This window comes from Salvelinus fontinalis, chromosome 2 (assembly GCF_029448725.1).
Source record: "Salvelinus fontinalis isolate EN_2023a chromosome 2, ASM2944872v1, whole genome shotgun sequence".
NCBI classification, from domain to species: Eukaryota; Metazoa; Chordata; class Actinopteri; order Salmoniformes; family Salmonidae; genus Salvelinus; species Salvelinus fontinalis.
Genome location: NC_074666.1, coordinates 80,397,694 through 80,417,288, shown reverse-complemented (window position 1 = coordinate 80,417,288; position 19,595 = coordinate 80,397,694). Strand labels below are relative to the sequence as shown.

General features: G+C 45.9%; 1 protein-coding gene across 3 annotated transcripts in view; it reads right to left on the bottom strand.

Annotated features, from left to right (window-relative positions):
• Positions 1 to 19,595, bottom strand: part of rarab (retinoic acid receptor, alpha b) — a 171,875-nt gene that overhangs the window by 103,401 nt on the left and 48,879 nt on the right. Inside the window, exon 4 of one of the 3 annotated variants that reach the window (XM_055889478.1) lies at positions 4,590 to 4,707. The exons of the other annotated variants lie outside the window; for them this stretch is intronic. The gene's annotated coding sequence lies outside the window, so the exon portion shown is untranslated. The remainder of the gene's footprint in view (positions 1 to 4,589; positions 4,708 to 19,595) is intronic. 3 annotated transcript variants of the gene reach the window in all.

The window sequence follows — 19,595 nt, the reverse complement described above, 5'->3', positions numbered from 1 at the left end:
GAGAAGAGAAGGGAAAAGAGAAGGGAAGAGGAGAGAAAAGAGAAGAGAGGAAAGAGAAGAGAGAGAGAAAAGAGAAGGGAAGAGGAGAAGAGAAGAGGAGAGAAAAGAGAAGAGAGAGAGGAAAGAGAAGGGAAAAGAGAGAAAAGAGAGAAACGAGAAGAGGAGAAAAGAAGGGAAAAGAGAAGAGAGAAGGGAAGAGGAGAGAAAAGAGAAGAGGAAAGAGAAGAGAAAAGAGAGAGAAAAGAGAAGGGAAGAGGAGAAGAGAAGAGGAGAGAAAAGAGAAGAGAGAGAGAAAAGAGAAGAGAAAAGAGAGAAAAGAGAGAGAAGGGAAGAAAAGAAGAAAAGAGGAGAAAAGAGAAGAGAAGGGAAAAGAGAAGAGGATAGAAAGGAGAAGGGAAGAGGAGAAGAGAAAAGAGAGGAAAGAGAAGAGAAGAGAGAGAAAAGAGAAGAGAAGGGAAGGGAAGAAAAGAAGAAAAAAGAAGAAGAGGAGAAAAGAGAAAAGGGAAGAGGAGAGAAAAGAGAAGAGAGAGAGGAAAGAGAAGAGAGAAAAGAGAGGAGAGAAAAGAGAAGGGAAGAGGAGAAGAGGAGAGAAAAGAGAAGAGAGAGGAAAGAGAAGAGAGAAAAGAGAAAAGGGGAAGAGGAGAGAAAAGAGAAGAGAGTGTGTCTGTACATCCTTGACAAACTACTTGATCTTCCAGTATGAATATATTTGTGTGCATATATTACATGCTGCGACCAAACCCTTTGATCAGTATGTCAGTTACTTCACAGTCAATCACAGACGAGAGACAAAATAGAGCAGCGCGTGCAGAATAAAATGGAAAATGGAGTATAGGGGAGGCCTTAAGGACAAGACACACCAGAACGAACATTGTGCGTGAGCATTAAATCACCCACTGGGTGTCGATGAATTGGTGGAGATTCAAGGATATTCCTGCTAATATGTAGAATTATCGGGAAATAAACGGAAAATTAAATACTGGATGTACACATGTCGAATATGTATCTAACTCGCTCATATAACATGAATGTACCATGAACACGCATGTGTGTTGACCCAGACACCTGCGTGGGCAGGTACATACTCACACATACAGTGGGGTGACACACTTGATAAAGATGAGCAAATATGTATCAAATAATTCAAATACTGAGCTATATTGTACGCTCAATAAAATTTGAAAATGAAATTATTTCATGCAAACAATTGCTCAGAGTAAAGAGATTTTGCTTAACAAGTAATACAGTTTTTCTCAAAAAGGTAGCGGTCAAAATTAGTCACAGCCCTGTTTTCAATACCTCACCTTGCCGGGATAAGGACACTGAGTTGGAGAACACATTGGGAGGGATCTCGAGGCCATTCCTCCAGACAAAATCCTTCTAGATTCTTGAAATCCTTTGTATGCACCTACGCTTGCGCTTCAATTCAATCCACAGGGGTATCAATTCCGGAGACTGAGACGGCCATTGCAAAATGTTGATTTTGTGACCCTTGAACAATTTCTTTGTGGATTTTGATGTGTGTTTGGGGTTGTCGTCTTGCTGGAAGATCCACTTGCTGCCAAGTGTCAGCCTCCTGTCAGAGACAAACAGGTATTTGGCTCAAACACCGGTACTGGGCAAAGTTATTGACCTCAATAAAGGCCGCAAGACCAGCGGAAGCAAAATAGTCCCATAACATCAAAGATTGACCACCATATTTTACAGTAGGTACGGGGTTCTTTTCTGTTCATGCATTCTCAATCTCAACCCACCACTGGTGAAAGAGCTCTATGTTCCTGTTATCTGACCAAAGCACGGGTTCCAATACAAGTGCCAACGCTGTTTAACAAACTCCAGGCGTTTACATTTGTTGGATGACATGACTTCAAATCCATTGAAAACCTTTGGTTTTTGAATTGAGAATTCCAGACGAAGGATCTGAAAGGATTCTGTTCGGATGAATGGTCGAAGATCCCTCCCGACGTGTTCTCCAACTCATAAAACATTTCAGAAAAAGGCTCAGTGTCGTTTTCCTCGCAAGGGGAGGTATTGAAAGGTATTTCAAATAGGGGTGTCGATCATTTTGACCCTCATCTTTCAGGGCGGGAAAAAAGTGCGATTTGTTTTTCGAGCGTACAATACAGCGGAGTATTTTGAACTCTTTTTTTTTATACAGTCATTTCTGCTCATCTTTATCAAGGGTGTCAATCATTTCAGACCCGACTGTATATGCAAACCACTGACACTAGGGATTGACACAGGAACGGGACTCCTGTAGGTCTAGCAGGGCCCGCTGGATTCAGTCAGGAATGGGAATGAAGTTCTAGAGTCCAATTCGGGACAGGGCAGGATCGACATTCCACAGGAACTGGCAGCAGGCCTAAGATAGTTTACTTAATATAAATAAATTGACCAGCTCGATGGGGTTTGGCCAGCACGATGGGGTTTGGCCAGCACGATGGGGTTTGGCCAGCACGATGGGGTTTGGCCAGCACGATGGGGTTTGGCCAGCACGATGGGGTTTGGCCAGCACGATGGGGTTTGGCCAGCTCGATGGGGTTTGGCCAGCTCGATGGGGTTTGGCCAGCTCGATGGGGTTTGGCCAGCTCGATGGGGTTTGGCCAGCACGATGGGGTTTGGCCAGCTCGATGGGGTTTGGCCAGCACGATGGGGTTTGGCCAGCACAAAACTCCTCTATAGGAAGGAGGAAGTGTTAAGGAATGGTGATTCCAGGTCTTTTCTAGTCAGTTATATCACACCTATAACGACTGATCTAGTGCCAATCCAAGTAGCATGTTTTCTCAAATGGTGGATCACTGATACCAACTGTAAGATTTGATACTTAGGAACATTGGTTTGGGAACCACTGTAGAAGAGCAAAGGATTGGACTCTCTTGAGGGCCATTGTCAAAAAACGAAATCTCTCTTTCTCTCTCATTTACACACCATTTTGTTCTAGAGCAATTTGGTTTGATGGCCACATCAGGATTTCAAAAAACGGCCACACAGGTTTGTTTTGGACCGATTTGTTCATCAAAATCATTCTGCAGGCCAGAAAGCGGGCAGTTATTTGAAAAGACAGAAAGTGTGTAGAATTTATAATGGACCTATCTAGTTTTAGGCATTCAAGTGTGGCCTGGAGTAGTATTTGAACCCAAAATAATAATAATCTGTAGTTTGCCCACCCCTGGTTTGGAGGAAAAGACATAGACAAAGCTTCAGTGTAAAGGAAGTGGCCTATAGTGTTAGTAGTGATTTATGAGGTGACTATGTAGGGGCCCTTCATAGGGCCTGAGAGTGGGGAGGCCCCATCTGTCCCTGAGACTGGCAAAGCCACGGGGGTCAGAGGTCATAGGTTAGAGGACGTTGACCCCCCCTCCCATGATCTCTCACAGACCGCCAGACACACCCTTGGCTGTTCCTATCAGTCACTGCCGCAGTCAGCAGCTAACACACACACACACACACACACACACAATCTCTCGCTCTCACACACACACACACACACACACACACACACACACACACACACACACACACACACACACACACACACACACACACACACACAGTCTCACACACACACACACACAGTCTCACACAAGCATCCACCCACATACATCCATCCATAGAAATACACAGAGCCTTTTTCACATATCCATAATCCAACATGCCTACAGTATACACATGTATCTGCACACAGATGCTCTCATGCATATGTACGCAGACACATTAACACCACTATTCCTATCCTGCTGTACAGTACGTCCCCCTGTAAGTCAACCACCCACTCCTCCATTTCCCTCCATTACTATCCTGTAAATTCCACTCTGCAGTACGTCATCCTCCCACGTCCTCCGTTGCTGCACTATAATCTACAAGCCAATGCTGCTGTTGGTCGCGGAATCACCTACAGTACAGTACAGTACAGCCCACTAATGGTTCTGAATGTCAGGCTTAGTGACGCGTGAGATGGAGAGGATCCCTTGCTGCCAGCTGCTACTACCTGCTAATGTAGCCTAGTGCTCCAAAGGTAATGTGGCCTAGGGCTCTCCATGTCTCCTCAATGCCTACCAGGCTGAAGGAGCATTGTTGGCTAATGTACCAAGGCTAGGGGTATGGTGGGCTTACATTATAAGGCTAACGGCCTTCAGTAATGGTTGGGGTTGACAATGGGCTTGATATGGACAATTGGTCGACGCTAGCGGAGCTAAGGAGGCTTACAGGGCTAATACTTTTAACATAATTCAGGCAAGGGCACATGTTGTAATTGAGGCTAGCAGTGCCAACACAAAATAAAAAACATAACTAGGCTACAGCTAGTAGCGCTAAGGCCACCATTTACAATTCATCGGGATTCCAAGCTGCAGCGCGGAATAAGTGCTGGGAAGGCTAATACCTACAATACATTTCGAATGCACGGTTAGTGGCGTTAGCAACCCTCGGTGCTAGCAATATTTGCAGGCTAATGGAGGCTAACAAGAAACAGGGGGGGGAAAAAAGCTCCAAGAGCGCTAGCTAGTGCTAACAGGGAAAAGGGAAGAAACAGTAGTGCTAAAAAGGTGATGGGGAGCGCTAGCTAGGCTTCTCATTCTCCAGGCATTTACTTCTTCCCTCAGACGTGAGCGCTGAGACTGAGGTCGTCTTCATATTCTCCTCGTGCCGCCTTCCCGAAGGCTCCATCTTTGATAAAGACATCTTAGGCTTCAGAGGGGCTCTGGTATCCTGAAAGAGTAAGAATATGTTTGTGTCGTAAAAGGGTAAAAAAAAAAGGCATGTTTTTGCCTGGAGAAAAAGGTGGAATGAGTATGTATGCCTTTTGTGAGAGAGGATGATGATGATGCTGATGACGGTAGTAATGTTGGTAGTGCATTGCTGACGGACGGTACAACACAAGTGCAGATAGCTGTGATAATGTCACGGAGGTGAGACGTGGTGATAATAAAAAAGGTAATGATAATGGTGGTGGTGATGACACGCTGATGTTGTTACTAACCCTGCTCAGATAACCACAGACTGTAAGAGGGTTTCACCCAAAAAACTATAGATACGAAATAATCATTGTTAAAGCACTTTTGTTGGATTTTGTCATTGTTGTCGAGAACCCCTCGTACTTTTCTTTGTTTGCTGTAGCGCGGGGGCTGGACTCATAAAGACACACACGCTCACTCTCACTGACTCCCTGAAACAAACACACACACACACACAAGTCCTCCACCCTCCGTCCTACGGTGTCCACTCATTTCTGTGACAAAGCGGAATAACATCAAACTGAGCCAATCGATACTCACACTGACTCTGATGACAAACAACCCATAGGACCCCATCCCTACTGGTGAGTGTGTGTGTGTGTGTGTGTAAGATGACAAACAGCAAGATTGTAAAACACACCGGGTAATCCTGCCACCATCGATAATGAAAGCTGTCATTTACCCTCCCCGCGCCCCCACCTCCGAAAAAACACACCCGAACAAACACACACACATAAATACACACTCCATCAAAGTGGGTGGCCCAACTGTAGATTGTAAATTCAGCCAGGAAGTCAAAAGGGAACTGGGGGAAAACACTATGCCTTTCGCTCTCTCTCTCTCTCTCTCTCTCTCTCTAACACTATTCCTACAGCTATAGTTAGCTACACTGCTGTGTAGCTGTTCCAAGCCCAGAAACTTGGGAGGAAGAAAATAAACATTTGTGGTCATCATACACAGGAGGGAGGGAGGGGTCTTGATGGAAGCAGGAGAGGAGGGAGGGACAGGAGGAATAAACGCCCAAGATCAGGCAACCCTCCAGTGAACTGCGAGGCGAAAAGTAATTGATTGCGGTGCCTGATGGAGCTGGCTCGTGGGCCCGGACGAGCTTAGCAGATGAGTATCGATTGGTTAATTGATTGATTGGCATCTGTAGGAGAGGAAGGCGGAGGGACATAATTGGTCTTCATGGAGCCGTTTCCTCAGGGCCAGACCGCAAATGAGAAAGCCGTGCACACGCTCACTAACACATGCACGCACACATACTAGGGCTGGGAATTCACGATATTCTCACGATGCTATATGTATTGCGATTTGATACTGTGATTTTATTGCAAATCGATGTTCCAAACATATTTGCTCATCGTCTGTCTGCTGCAGTGGGACGAGAGAGAACATGAGAAAACGAGTGATCAGTCATGCAAATAAAGGTTCTGAAAATAAATAGGCTCCCTATTTTAAAAAGAAGATGGAGAACAAGCTATGAAGGAGTTTTGGTGCCGGTACAGCCACCAAGCGAAAAAAAACTGTATTGCGATAGTCAAACCAATACAATGCAAACATAGTCAAATATAATATCCCGATTTGTAACTATCGATCCCCCTCCCCCGTCACTAACACATACGCTCACACCCACACACATATGCACACCAAATAAAACTGCTTAGGTTGGTCCAGCATAGGTGCTGCTTTTGCCGGTGACCAGGCTAAGCTGTGTTTTTTGCCGGTGACCAGGCTAAGCTGTGTTTTTTGCCGGTGACCAGCCTAAGCTGTGTTTTTTGCCGGTGACCAGCCTAAGCTGTGTTTTTGCCGGTGTGAGCTGTGTTTTTTGCCGGTGACCAGCCTAAGCTGTGTTTTTTTGCCGGTGACCATCCTAAGCTGTGTTTTTTTGCCGGTGACCAGCCTAAGCTGTGTTTTTTGCCGGTGCCCAGCCTAAGCTGTGTTTTTTGCCGGTGACCAGCCTAAGCTGTGTTTTTTGCCGGTGACCAGCCTAAGCTGTGTTTTTTTGCCGGTGACCAGCCTAAGCTGTGTTTTTTGCCGGTGACCAGCCTAAGCTGTGTTTTTTTTGCCGGTGACCAGCCTAAACTGTGTTTTTTGCCGGTGACCAGCCTGCTAGGGTTAGAATTAAGAATAAATCAAGACTACCCAAACCATCTCAACTGGAACAACAATTTGAGTAACGGGCGCAATAAGTCCAAATTGGATTCGTTTAGAACAATGTATGTTATTTATGTTTGTATGGCATACAATTAATGAATCACAAACACATAAAATAAAAAACATATTGAAGCCAACAAAAATAAAAATAAATCTACTGCAATAGAGCATGCTGTGAAAAATTATATTGATGGTTGTGGTCAGACCAGCTTGACCAGCTAGACGATGCTGGACCAGCATGGATAATCTTGGATACAAGCATAAACTGATATTAGTGATGGGGGGGGGGGGGGGGGGGGGGGCGGGGTACATATACAATACAACAAAAGCTGGTCATCAGTGTTCAAAGCACAACAAAAGCTGGCCACCAGTGTTCAAAACACGACAAAAGCTGGCCACCAGTGTTCAAAACACAACAAAGGCTGGCCACCAGTGTTCAAAACACAACAATGGCTGGCCACCAGTGTTCAAAACACAACAATGGCTGGCCACCAGTGTTCAAAACACAACCATGGCTGGCCACCAGTGTTCAAAACACAACCATGGCTGGCCACCAGTGTTCAAAACACAACAATGGCTGGCCACCAGTGTTCAAAACACAACAATGGCTGGCCACCAGTGTTCAAAACACAACAATGGCTGGTCACCAGTATTCAAAGCTCAACAAAAGCTGGCCACCAGTTTTCAAAGCACAACAAAAGCTGGCCACCACTGTTCAAAACACAACAATGACTGGTCACCCGTGTTCAAAACACAACAAAGGCTGGCCACTAGTGTTCAAAACACAACAAAGGCTGGCCACCAGTGTTCAAAACACAACAAAGGCTGGCCACCAGTGTTCAAAACACAACAAAGGCTGGCCACCAGTGTTCAAAATACAACAATGACTGGCCACCACTGTTCAAAGCACAACAAACGCTGGCCACCAGTGTTCAAAACACAACAAAGGCTGGCCACCGGTGTTCAAAACACAACAAAGGCTGGCCACCGGTGTTCAAAACACAACAAAGGCTGGCCATCGGTGTTCAAAACACAACAAAGTCTGGCCACCAGTGTTCAAAACACAACAAAGGCTGGCCACCCGTGTTCAAAACACAACAAAGGCTGGCCACCAGTGTTCAAAACACAACAAAGGCTGGCCACCAGTGTTCAAAACACAACAATGGCTGGCCACCAGTGTTCAAAGCACAACAAAGGCTGGTCACCAGTGTTCAAAGCACAACAAACGCTGGCCATCAGTGTTCAAAACACAACAAAGGCTGGCCACCAGTGTTCAAAACACAACAAAGGCTGGCCACCAGTGTCCAAAGCACAACAAACGCTGGTCACCAGTGTTCAAAACCCAACAAAAGCTGGCCACCCATGTTCAAAACACAACAATGGCTGGTCACCAGTGTCCAAAGCCCAGCAAAGGCTGGTCACCATAAAAGCAGCTAGACCATGCTGGTAAACCAGCATAACCAGTTAGACCATGCTGGTCAGACCAGCTTGACCCGATAGAACATGTTGGTCAATCAGCTAGACCATGCTAGTCAGACCAGTGTGACCAGTATCCAACCAGCACTGACCAGCATGGACCAGCTTAAAATGTATGCTGGTATATGCTGTTTTTTCAGCAGGGATTATTCACGCAAACGCAAACCCTCAAGTGCATATATTTCAGCATGGATAGCCACCCTATATAGGTGACTAGGGCAGTGGCAGTCATTACATTTTGTCAGCCGGTTATTGTCATGGAAAAGACTGCCGGTCTCACAGTAATTGACCATTAATTAACAAAAATAGATTTATCATCTCCAGGGCGTACCACCTTTTTTTTTTTAAGCCTAAAAAAATCAACTGAATATACACTATCAAAATAAAATGCATTATTTATATCAGGCAGGTCTTAAGAAACATTATGATATGAAGGAATATGAAATGGCCTACTGTATGTTATCTGGCTATGTGCCCTGCCATAGGCTGTAGGCTTGTTCATTTTGCAGACAATATATGCTTATAAATCCAGTGCCATTATTTTATAGTAATAAGAATATAATTTGTTACTTATTTAACCTTTATTTAACTAGGCAAGTCAGTTTACAATGACGGCCTAACCCGGACAACGCTGGGCCAATTGTGCGCCGCCCAATTGGACTCCCAATCACGGCCGTGATACAGCCTGGAATCAAACCAGAGTCTGTAGTGACGCCTCTAGCACTGAGATAAAGTGCCTTAAACCCCCGCGCCACTAGGGAGCCCAATTGAACTTGGCTGAATAAAATAGAAAGGATATTTTTCCCCCATTCCAGAGCAAGTGCACATATTAAGTAGCTATGTTGAGCAGATAACTTATCATTTGAAACAGGTTCTATACACTAGATTTAGTTGTGAATGGTACAAACGTTAGAATGTCTTAAAAATTGGTCAACGGATATATGGGCTGCATGAGGCGACTATAGCCTACTGATGACTTGAGAAAGGTGCAAAAAGATGGCGCACTGTTCCTTGCCTCAGGCTGCACACGCTGTTCTCTCATGTAGTGATCCTATTTTCACCCATCAGACTACTCTTGATTTCATCTCGTCTTTACTAATATGTCAAAACTGTTGGATTTAGAATGTCCCATTATCAAATGGGCAGGTGCACGAGCAGCGGGACAAAAGACATGTCATCCGTACAGGCTGGTATAGCGAATGGAGGCCGCTTTCCCCCTGGTTCGTTTTTCAATCATGCTCGGGTTATTTCACGCCATGCCTCAACCACTGTTTGAGAAGCATCCAGCCTCTCGCTGTGCGACAGGTGACATCCAGCCAAAGCTCTGTATGCCACGGGCTCGCCAACCCCGTTCCTGTAGCTACTCAATGCTTCATTTTGGAAACCAAGTGAAATCGGTTAGGGAACATTGATAGTAACATATTTTCACTTCAAAACAGACTTTTCATTAAAACTGTTGACAGCAACTAAAATTCTCTATTACTGGGCTATTCAAAATCAAATAAAAATTCACTATAACTGTAGGCTAACTCTGTAAGCCTCCCTGCACAATCAATGAACTAACAGCATCGCCTAGACCTATTACATTCTCTCCCAGACTCATCGACAGAAAGTTTGCAGCATAGCGTAAGGCAACCAGTCCATCCAGCATGCATAATAATACAGGACACTCAAAGGCGGTTTTCTTGAATTTGTTTAATTTTGGAGTATTGGCTGCTTTTTAAAATATTTTTCTGACATGCGGTAGGCGATGTATTGTTTAACGGCACAATCATTTTAATTCCGTATTTTTTCATGCAAAAGCTCTAATATGCCTATGTGTTCGGTTCGAGGGACAGTAGAGCCCTGAGTAGCAGGCCATTAGGACCAGTTGGTAACTAGCAAGTCGGTTACTACCAACGCAGGTCCAGAGTGCATAAAAGGAGACTACCGTGACTCAGTCACATGGACACACTCATAACTACACACACACACACACACACACACACACATCATTCAACCATATAAAAAAAATAAAGAGAGAGCGAGAGAGAAAGAGAGAGGGGTGTTAGAAACAAAATCTCTCCCCCTCTCTCGCCATAAAAAAAATATGTCTCGATTCATTAGCGACCCTCGCCATGGCGACACTTGGCGACGGACAGAGAGAGAGAGAGAGAGAGAGAAAGAGAGATAGAGGTGATGGAGGTAGAGAGCGGTAGAGGGAGGGTAATGGTCCATTCCCAAGCTCAGCAGCCATTAAAGGAGGAAATGAAATGAAGTGATGCCAGGAGGGCTGTGGCTGAGACAGAGGCCCTTAAAGACTTCACACACACACACACACACACACACACACACACACACACACACACACACACACACACACACACACCAGTGGGAAAGACCGAGTATGAGGAGCCATTGGTGTAAGAGCGGAGGGGCACTTCTAGTGGGAGTCTGCTCCATAAAGAGACTATAAATCTCAGTAATAAAGCTATGAGATCCCCACCATGGAGGAGACTGTCTGGACCAAACACCATATACACACTGGAAATGAATGATGATGAAGCTGACATTGGACGTATAGGTAGAGGTGAGAGAGACAGACAGACAGACAGCCGAGAATAAGCATTGCATACAATCACACAAAGCCCTATTTATATTATATAGACCAGTGCATAGCTACTGACATACAAATAAACACACAGTCAAAATCATACTCTGTAACATCATCATCATACTACTGCATAGTGACAGAGGGGCAGAGGGACGGACAGATACACACACACTAACCAGATCTGTGGTATGATATATATATATATATATATATATATATATATATATACATACATACACACACAAAAGTATGTGGACACCCCTTTAAATTAGTGGATTCGGCTATTTCGGCCACACCCGTCTCCGACAGGCGTATAAACTCAAGCACAGAGCCATGCAATCCTCACAGACAAACATTGGCAGTAGAATAGCCGTTCGTTACAGCTCAATGACTTTCAACGTGGCACCGTCGTAGGATGCAGTTCATAAAATGTCTGCCCTGCTAGAGCTGCCCCGGTCAACTGTAAGTGCTGTTATTGTGAGGTGGAAACGTCTAGGAGCAAAAATGGCTACGCCGCGAAGTGATAAGCCACACATGCTCACAGAACGGCACCGCCGAGTGCTGACAGCGTATCGGGTAAAAATCTTCTGTCCTCGATTGCAATACTCACTACAGTTCCAAACTTCCGCAGTAAGCAACGTCAGCACAATAACTGTTCGTCGGGAGCTTCATGAAATGGGTTTCCATAGTCGAGCAGCCGTTCACAAGCCTAAGACCACCATTCGCAATGCCAAGCGTCGGCTGGAGGGGTGTAAAGCTCGCCGCCATTCGACTCTGGAGCAGTGGAAACCCGTTCTCTGGAGTGATGAATTACGCTTCACCATCTGACAGTCCGACGGACGAACCTGGGTTTGGCGGATGCCAGGAGAACTCTACCTGTCCTTAGTTCCAGTGAAGGGGAACAGTTTGGGGAAGGACCTTTTTTAGCATGACAATGCCCCAGTGCACAAAGCGAGGTCCATACAGAAATGGTTTTCCTGAGATCGGTGTGGAAGAACTTGACTGACCTGCACAAAGCCCTGACCTCAACCCCATTGTACACCTTTGAGATGAATTGGAACGCCGACTGCGAGCCAGGCCTAATCGCCCAACATTAGTGCCCAACCTCACTAATGCTCTTGTGGCTAAATGGAAGCAAGTCCTCACAGCAATGTTCCAAAATATAGTGGAAAGCCATCCCAGAAGAGTAGAGGCTGTTATGGCAGCAAAGGGGGGACCAACTCCATAGTAATGCTCAGGATTTTGGAATGAGATGTTCGACAAGTGTCCACATACTTTTGCTCATGCAGTGCATCTGTGATAGGATGAGGGTCCCAGGGTGATTTTAGTTTGAACCCAGTGTTTTCCTGTGTCTCACAGGACACATAGGCATGCCAGAGAGAAAGGGTTATCGTATGGAGTGGAGCCTAGACAACAGGGGAAAATAGAGGGGGAGAGAAAAGGAGAGGGAAAGACGAGGGAAATGGATAGATCGAGTGAGAGAGTGGGGGAGGACAGCAGAGGAAAGGATGAGAAAAGGACATGGGTGACCAATAGAGAGAAGGGAAGAAGGAGATATGGAAATAGTATTCTATCGCTCTCTCTCACACACACACACACACACACACACACACACACACACACACACACACACACACACGGTCAATGTCATACACCGACAAGATTCTCTGGAGCTCATCTCCACACAGTGGCATTCACAGCTCATAACCAGACATCAATGTTAGATGGCTGTTGAGAGAGCTAGTGTACGGGAGGGAGGGAAGGGATGTAAAGAGAGGGAGAGAATGAGAGGGATGGAGATAAAAGGAAGAGCTACTCCTCCTCCCCTAAAACCAGGTCCCACCGCACCCCTCTGATCCCTACTGTACCATCGCTCAGGAACAAGAACAGTGTGTTCCCTAGTGTGTGTGTGTGTGTGTGCGCACGTGTGTGTGAGAGAGCGATAAAGAAAGAGAAAGAGAGGATTAAGTGGACGAGTGTACTCAGATTATTTAAGGATGAGGGAGCACAAATGTGAGTCAATGGCAATGCATGTCATGTGAATGTGTATGCAATGAGTGTGTGAGTGTGTGAGTCTGTGTGTGAGAGTGTGTGAGTGTGTGTGAGTGTGTGTGAGTCTGTGTGTGAGTGTGTGTCAGCTCCTTTGTTGTTGATAACATTGAGGTTAAATTTCATATATCTGGTGTTTTTGAGCCACGGATGTGCAGATTGACTGACAGGTTAACACTTTTTGGCTTGGCTAGCTAGCTTTTGCTTGAAAAATGCATCTGGACACAGTACCATGTTTCACCTGGCTGCCGATTCCAGATCTTTTGAGAACATCATGTGAGGAGTCGCCTGAAGCTTGAGAGTAAACAAGAGACAGTGGAATACAGCAGTGCTGGGGCAGATTGCTCGTATTGAGGACGACTGGCTACTATTCTAAACTTTGTGTGGTGAGCTTTCTGGCGCCCAGAGCTGATGAGGCATCAGCCAAGTGGTGATAAACAGACTGGAAGAGGAGAGGCTATAAGACTCAGGCTGGTTCCCAGACTTGCCCTCTACAAGATCATCAGCAGACTCCATCATCAAGCATCCTCTGTCCAGCTCTCTTCACTCAAGCCATGAACTGACCCTCTCTATCTGCAGAGGATGCAGCTTTCAAAGGCTTGGCCTCTATTGGTTGACCCGTCATGACATATTGCTTGTTTGTTCATTTGCTCTTGAAGCACTTTGAGATTCCACGAAAAGTGCTACAGAAATGTAATTAATTATTATTATGCGCTCGAGCATGTGTGTGTGTGTGTGTGTGTGTGTGTGTGTATCTCCCTTTCTAAATCGCGGGGACACTACTCGCACACGCTCACAATAGAGACACACTCTGTTACTGTGTCACTGGCTGCACAGATCCAACGGCATAGAATAGAAGGCCGTCCATGGGGCATTGTCTCTGTCCCTGCTCCACTCATCTCTATACGGAGCAGATTACCTGACAGTGAGAACAGTGATTTAACGTGACACCTCCACATCATTTACACAATAGTAGGCAAGTGCAGTGGTGGCTGTAAACGGTCAGTTCACACGACAGCGGAAGCGGTTTAAAGTGCACTGTTAGTCAGCATTGTAGGCTTTGTATGTACACAGTGTACAAAACATGAGGAACACCTGCTCTTTTCCCATGAGAGACTGGCCAGGTGAATCCAGGTGCAAGCTATGATCCCCGTTATTGATGTCACTTGTTAAGTCCACTAAATCCAATCTGTGTAGATTAAAGAAGGTTAAATTAGGACCGTTAAGCTTTGAGACAATTGAGACAAGGATTGTGTACGTGTGCCATTCAGAGGGTGAATGGGCCGGACAAAAGGTTTAAAGTGCCTTTGAACGGGGTATGGTAGTAGGTGCCACCGGTTGTGTGTCAAGTACTGCAACGCGGCTGGGTTTTTCACGCTCAACAGTTTCCCATGTGTATCAACAATGGTCCACCACCCAAAGGACAACCAGCCAATGGCAGGCCAGTGGTTGAAAACGGGTCATTGATGAAAAAGGGACAAAGGAGGCGGACACAAATTGTGCAGAGCAACACACGGGCGACAGTTAGTCAGCTGACAGTCCAGTACAACATTGGTGCTCAAAGACCCATAAAAGAATGCACAACTCCTCGTACGTTGAACCGAATGGGGGTATGACAGACGACAACCTCACAGAGTTCCACTTCTTTCAGCTAAAAACAAGAAACGGAGGTTGCAGATGGCTACGGAACGGAAAGACTGGACACTGGAGAATTGGAAAAACATTGCCTGGTCTGATGAATCCCGGTTCCTTCTGTTTCACGATGAGGGGAAGACTAGGGTATGGAGAAATGCCACGTGTCAACATTGAAGGCTGGTGGTGTGATGGTGTGATGTGTTTTCACGGCACACATTGGGCTCCGTGATAAAAGTGGAGCAATGTCTAAATGCCACAGGATATCTGAACATCATTGCCAATCAGGTGCATCCCTTCATGATAGCAGTGTATCCATTTGCGAATAGATTTTTTTCAGCAGGATAATGCCCCATGCCACAAGGCTAGGATTGTCCAGGAAGGGTTCCACGAACATGACAGTGAATTCAGCTGACTGCAGTGGCCTGCCCAGTAACCAGATCTCAATCCAATTGAGCATCTGTGGGATGAGATGGAGCCAGCTATTCAGAGCAGAGATCCACTACCAGCCAACTTGACACAACTGTGGGACGCATTGGAGTCAACATGGGCCAGCATCCCTGTGGAACGTTCTCGACACCTTAGTAGAGTCCGTGCCCAATGCATTGAGGCTGTTCTGAGGGCAAAAGGGAGTGTAACTCTATATTAGGAAGGTGTTCCTAATGTTTTGTACACTCAGTGTAGATGATCGGCCTGAGGACATATGCACCACACACACACGTGGCGACATCCGATCGGCGTGAACGAGAGGGAATGAATAGCAACAGTGAAACATACTGCAGCAGTTGGTTTTCAGTTTGAATTCAATTCAACATGATTAATAATAACTCATGTTCGTATGCCTTTAAAATCCTACAGCTCTCAAGACATTTCCAGAACGGATACATTTGACGTATTAAAAAGCAATGGAATGCGTGAAACACAGGAGCGAGGATTCAACCATCCTCATAGTACAAACAAAGAATAGGAGAACATTCAATCAAATGATTACATTCCTTCGTGTCATGTGACTGACACCGCAGGGTATCGCGTCTCCTGCTTACCGTGTGCGTGCCAAGCTGCTAACAAGGATTATTAACGGTGGACGGTATGCCTGACAATCCCTAAAAAAATACATGTACCAGCTGAGATGACCTACTCAAGGAATGTTACGCTGGAATTACAACTGAGAACAAGAGATATGGAAGAAGCTCGTGTTGTGAATGTGCCGTACATATTACATAGGAAATGGAGGGAAAATGTCTTGCAGGGTTACTCACTATGGCAGTGCACGCTCATTGAAGACCGAGGTATAGAAATGTGTGAATATCGCCTGAAGGGACATTAAAATGTCACTCCTTTGAGCAACAAAATGGCCGACTAAGGGTTAAAAGCAAAACATTCAAATGTCCAAAAAAGAAGAAAGGGAGATGGAGAACAGGCAAATAAAACAACGGAACAGGGGCTGTGCAGACAGAACAGTCTCTGACCTAATTGGGCAGAGAGAGAGAGAGAGAGAAAAAGAAAGGAGGTAAGAGAAAGGAGAGAGAAAGAGAAGAGATGGGAAGAAAGAGAGAGAAGTGAGGAGAGAGAGAGAGAGAGAGAGAGAGAGAGAGAGAGAGAGAGAGAGAGAGAGAGAGAGAGAGAAGCAACAAGGAGCAGCACATTTAAATGAAGCATTTGGGCACATTATATAACAAGGGAATGGGGGAGGGAGACAAAAGCCATCCTTCACTTCAAAGCGTGTTACACAATTTGTTTGTGAAGGGGGCGGAGTTGACGACGGGGGGGGGGGCAGAGAGGGTGGCGGAGACAGATAACTAGACTTCAGATATAATTATCGGTTCTGAACAGAGACACACTGTGTGTGTGTGTGTGTGTGTGTGTGTGTGTGTGTGTGTGTGTGTGTGTGTGTGTGTGTGTGTGTGTGTGTGTGTGTGTGTGTGTGTGTGTGTGTGTGTGTAATCTTCTACCATAAATTTGCCCCACAAATGTGTGTGTGTCTGAGTTTGTGTGAGTAAACTGTGTGTACGTGACTGCACAGACCAATCACATCAGATACATTTCACATCACTTCTTCTTCAGAGCTGATCTGATCGGTCAAAAGATCAGGTAGTGAAATGAAAAAGATCGGAATTGGGCCGCCTGTCTAAACGCAGCCTGTGTGTCTGACGCTGTACGTGATAACCTGTGTATGTACAAGCCTGTGTGTCCTCACATCTTTCACCTGAAATATCTCCCCTCCAGTTAGTGTCTGAGCAGAGCCAGAAAGAAACCAGACCATCGTGTGCAGAGTGAAGACATCTCTTTTGGAGTGTCACCCGGCTTTCACACAGACAATCCGGTTACAGGGTCTGTCTACACTGCTCTGCTCCTCTCCTCTCCCCCCTATCTTTAGGACGCTGTCAAATCACACCAAGCCAAGCCAAACTGAGCCAAGCTAGCAGAGCCGCCGAGACCTCGTTAGCCCAGGGAAATAATAGGAGTTGCGGCTCCATTCCACTTCAGAATTGAGCCAAATTCAGTTTCAGCATTGGGCTGCGTTCCATTTCAATTCAGGTATTGAAATGCCACCCATTGGAAATTCCATGTCTAATTGAGTTGATATTGCTATGACACCAGTGTCACAGAGAGAGAGAGAGAAAGAAAGGAGAGATAGATACAGAGAAAGCGAGAAAGAGAGAGAGAAGACCCTTCTGCCCCTCCTGAAAGTGGGGAATCTCTTCTCTGTCTGACATTGAAGGAGGGTGACTGCAAAAGGCAAATCCCCCTTTCCCTCCATCCATCCCCAGCTCTCGATATTGCATTTGGGAAAAGGTATCCATTATGTGAAGAGAGGGCGGGACGAGAGGCGTGGAGAGGAGAGGTGGAAGCGAGATGGAGAAAGGGAGGACAAGGAGAGAAAGGGAAGAGGGGAGGGAGGGAGTTGATGATAGATAGAAAGGATGAACTTTAATCAGTGCAGTGCCCGCGGCGCTTTTTAGGAGTGGAGGCGGGGGGAGGTGGGAGGCGGGGGGGAGGAGGCGGGGGGAGGAGGGTTTATTGGATCATTCGTCAGCCACCGCCGCATCATGTGGCCACGGTTTCCGCGACAACCCCGGGATTCCCACACAACAATCAGTCCTGGATAGACATAAGAGATTAGGCGGTGGGGGGAGATGAGGGAGAGGGGAGGGTGAAGAAAACCTCATCCTAAACCATCCCGCCCGTGGTTGTCACCTCGAGGGACGGCTGGAAAAGAGAGGACCTTCCTCTTTTTGAAAACAGGCCTGGAAACTATCTCTCTATTTCACACAGCATCATATATGACTGGACGGTGAACGTGTGTACAAATATACTGGAGCTCACTACAAAATGTGTGGGTGTGTGTGACTGAACCAGACACAAAAAAAGGACTATCTGAACTCGACCCAGCTGAGCCACGTGGGGCAGTGAACTACAATACACGGTGACATTCTAACTCAAGGTTAAACTGTCTTGGCTTACACAGTAAATACCTCCGACACACTGTAAACACAGGGTAACGGTGGTGTGATAAGCCCTGCAGAGAGCGAACTGCTGTGTGTACGACGTGGGGAGGGGGGGGGGGGGGGGGGGGGGGGGGTGTCATGGTCTGAATAAGTTAAGCGTACAGAGAAAACCCAAAACAGAGGCTGGAAGTGTGGCATGGAGAGCCAAAACAGTGCCGGCTGTGTGTGTGTGTGTGTGTGTGTGTGTGTGTGTGTGTGTGTGTGTGTGTGTGTGTGTGTGTGTGTGTGTGTGTGTGTGTGTGTGTGTGTGTGTGTGTGTGTGTGTGTGTGTGTGTGTGTGTGTTCTGACTGAGGGAGAAGTAGAGCGACTCTGCCTTGAAGGGTTTACACTGTCATTAGAGCCGTCTTATTAAAACAGACCCCCTTCCACATCCTACAGTAATGTAACGTCCACAGCTATGCACTCAAGCAGTGTGTGTGTGTGCGCGTGTGTGTGTGTGTGTGTGTGCAAAAATGCATGTGGGTGTGCTGGTGTAAACAAACAAAATGTGTTATTACACTGTGCCCAGTGGCATTGTTCTGGGCATTGCATTACCATGCATACAGGCACATCCTTCCACACGTGAGTGCATTTGAATTCTAACGCAAAGGGAACCCTTTCAAATGAACACACCGCACTATGTCAATGTAATCTCTATGTAGCCAGCGTTCCAAACTGATCCATGATAAAAATTGTATGCATGCATGACTGTTAGTCGCTTTGGCTAAAAAACTCCTGCTAAATAGCATATATTATTTCCCATCAAGAACAGTAAAAGCAGGCTATATGCACGTGAAAGGAAAACGGAGTACAAACCAATTAGAACAAACCATAATAGCCTGTCCTTGAGGAGTACCATTAGCATCCTGTACCATTAGCATCATGTACCATTAGCATCCTGTACCATTAAAATGCACTCCATATATAATAGTTAGGACAAGGAGTTTTTCTGGGAAAGATCTGATCCGTCCACTTCATAGAAATACAGGTGGAGAGAGAGAGAGAGAGAGAGATATATATATAGAGAGAGAGAGACGAGTTAGGGTTAGATATATATAGAGAGAGAGAGAGAGAGAGATATAGAGAGAGAGACGAGTTAGGTTAGATTATATAGAGAGAGAGAGAGAGAGAGAGAGAGAGAGAGAGAGAGAGAGACGAGTTAGGGTTAGATTATATAGAGAGAGAGAGAGAGAGAGAGAGAGAGAGAGAGAGGAGAGAGAGAGAGGAGAGAGAGAGAGAGGAGAGAGAGAGAGAGAGAGAGAGAGAGAGAGAGAGAGAGAGGAGGGAAGAGTTAGGGTTAGATATAGAGAGAGAGAGAGAGAGAGAGAGAGAGAGATAAAAGAGTGGAGGGAAGAGTTAGGGTTAGATATAGAGAGAGAGAGGAGAGAGAAGAGAGAGAAGAGAGAGAGAGAGATAGAGAGGAGGGAAGAGTTAGGGTTAGATATATAGAGAGAGAGAGAGAGAGA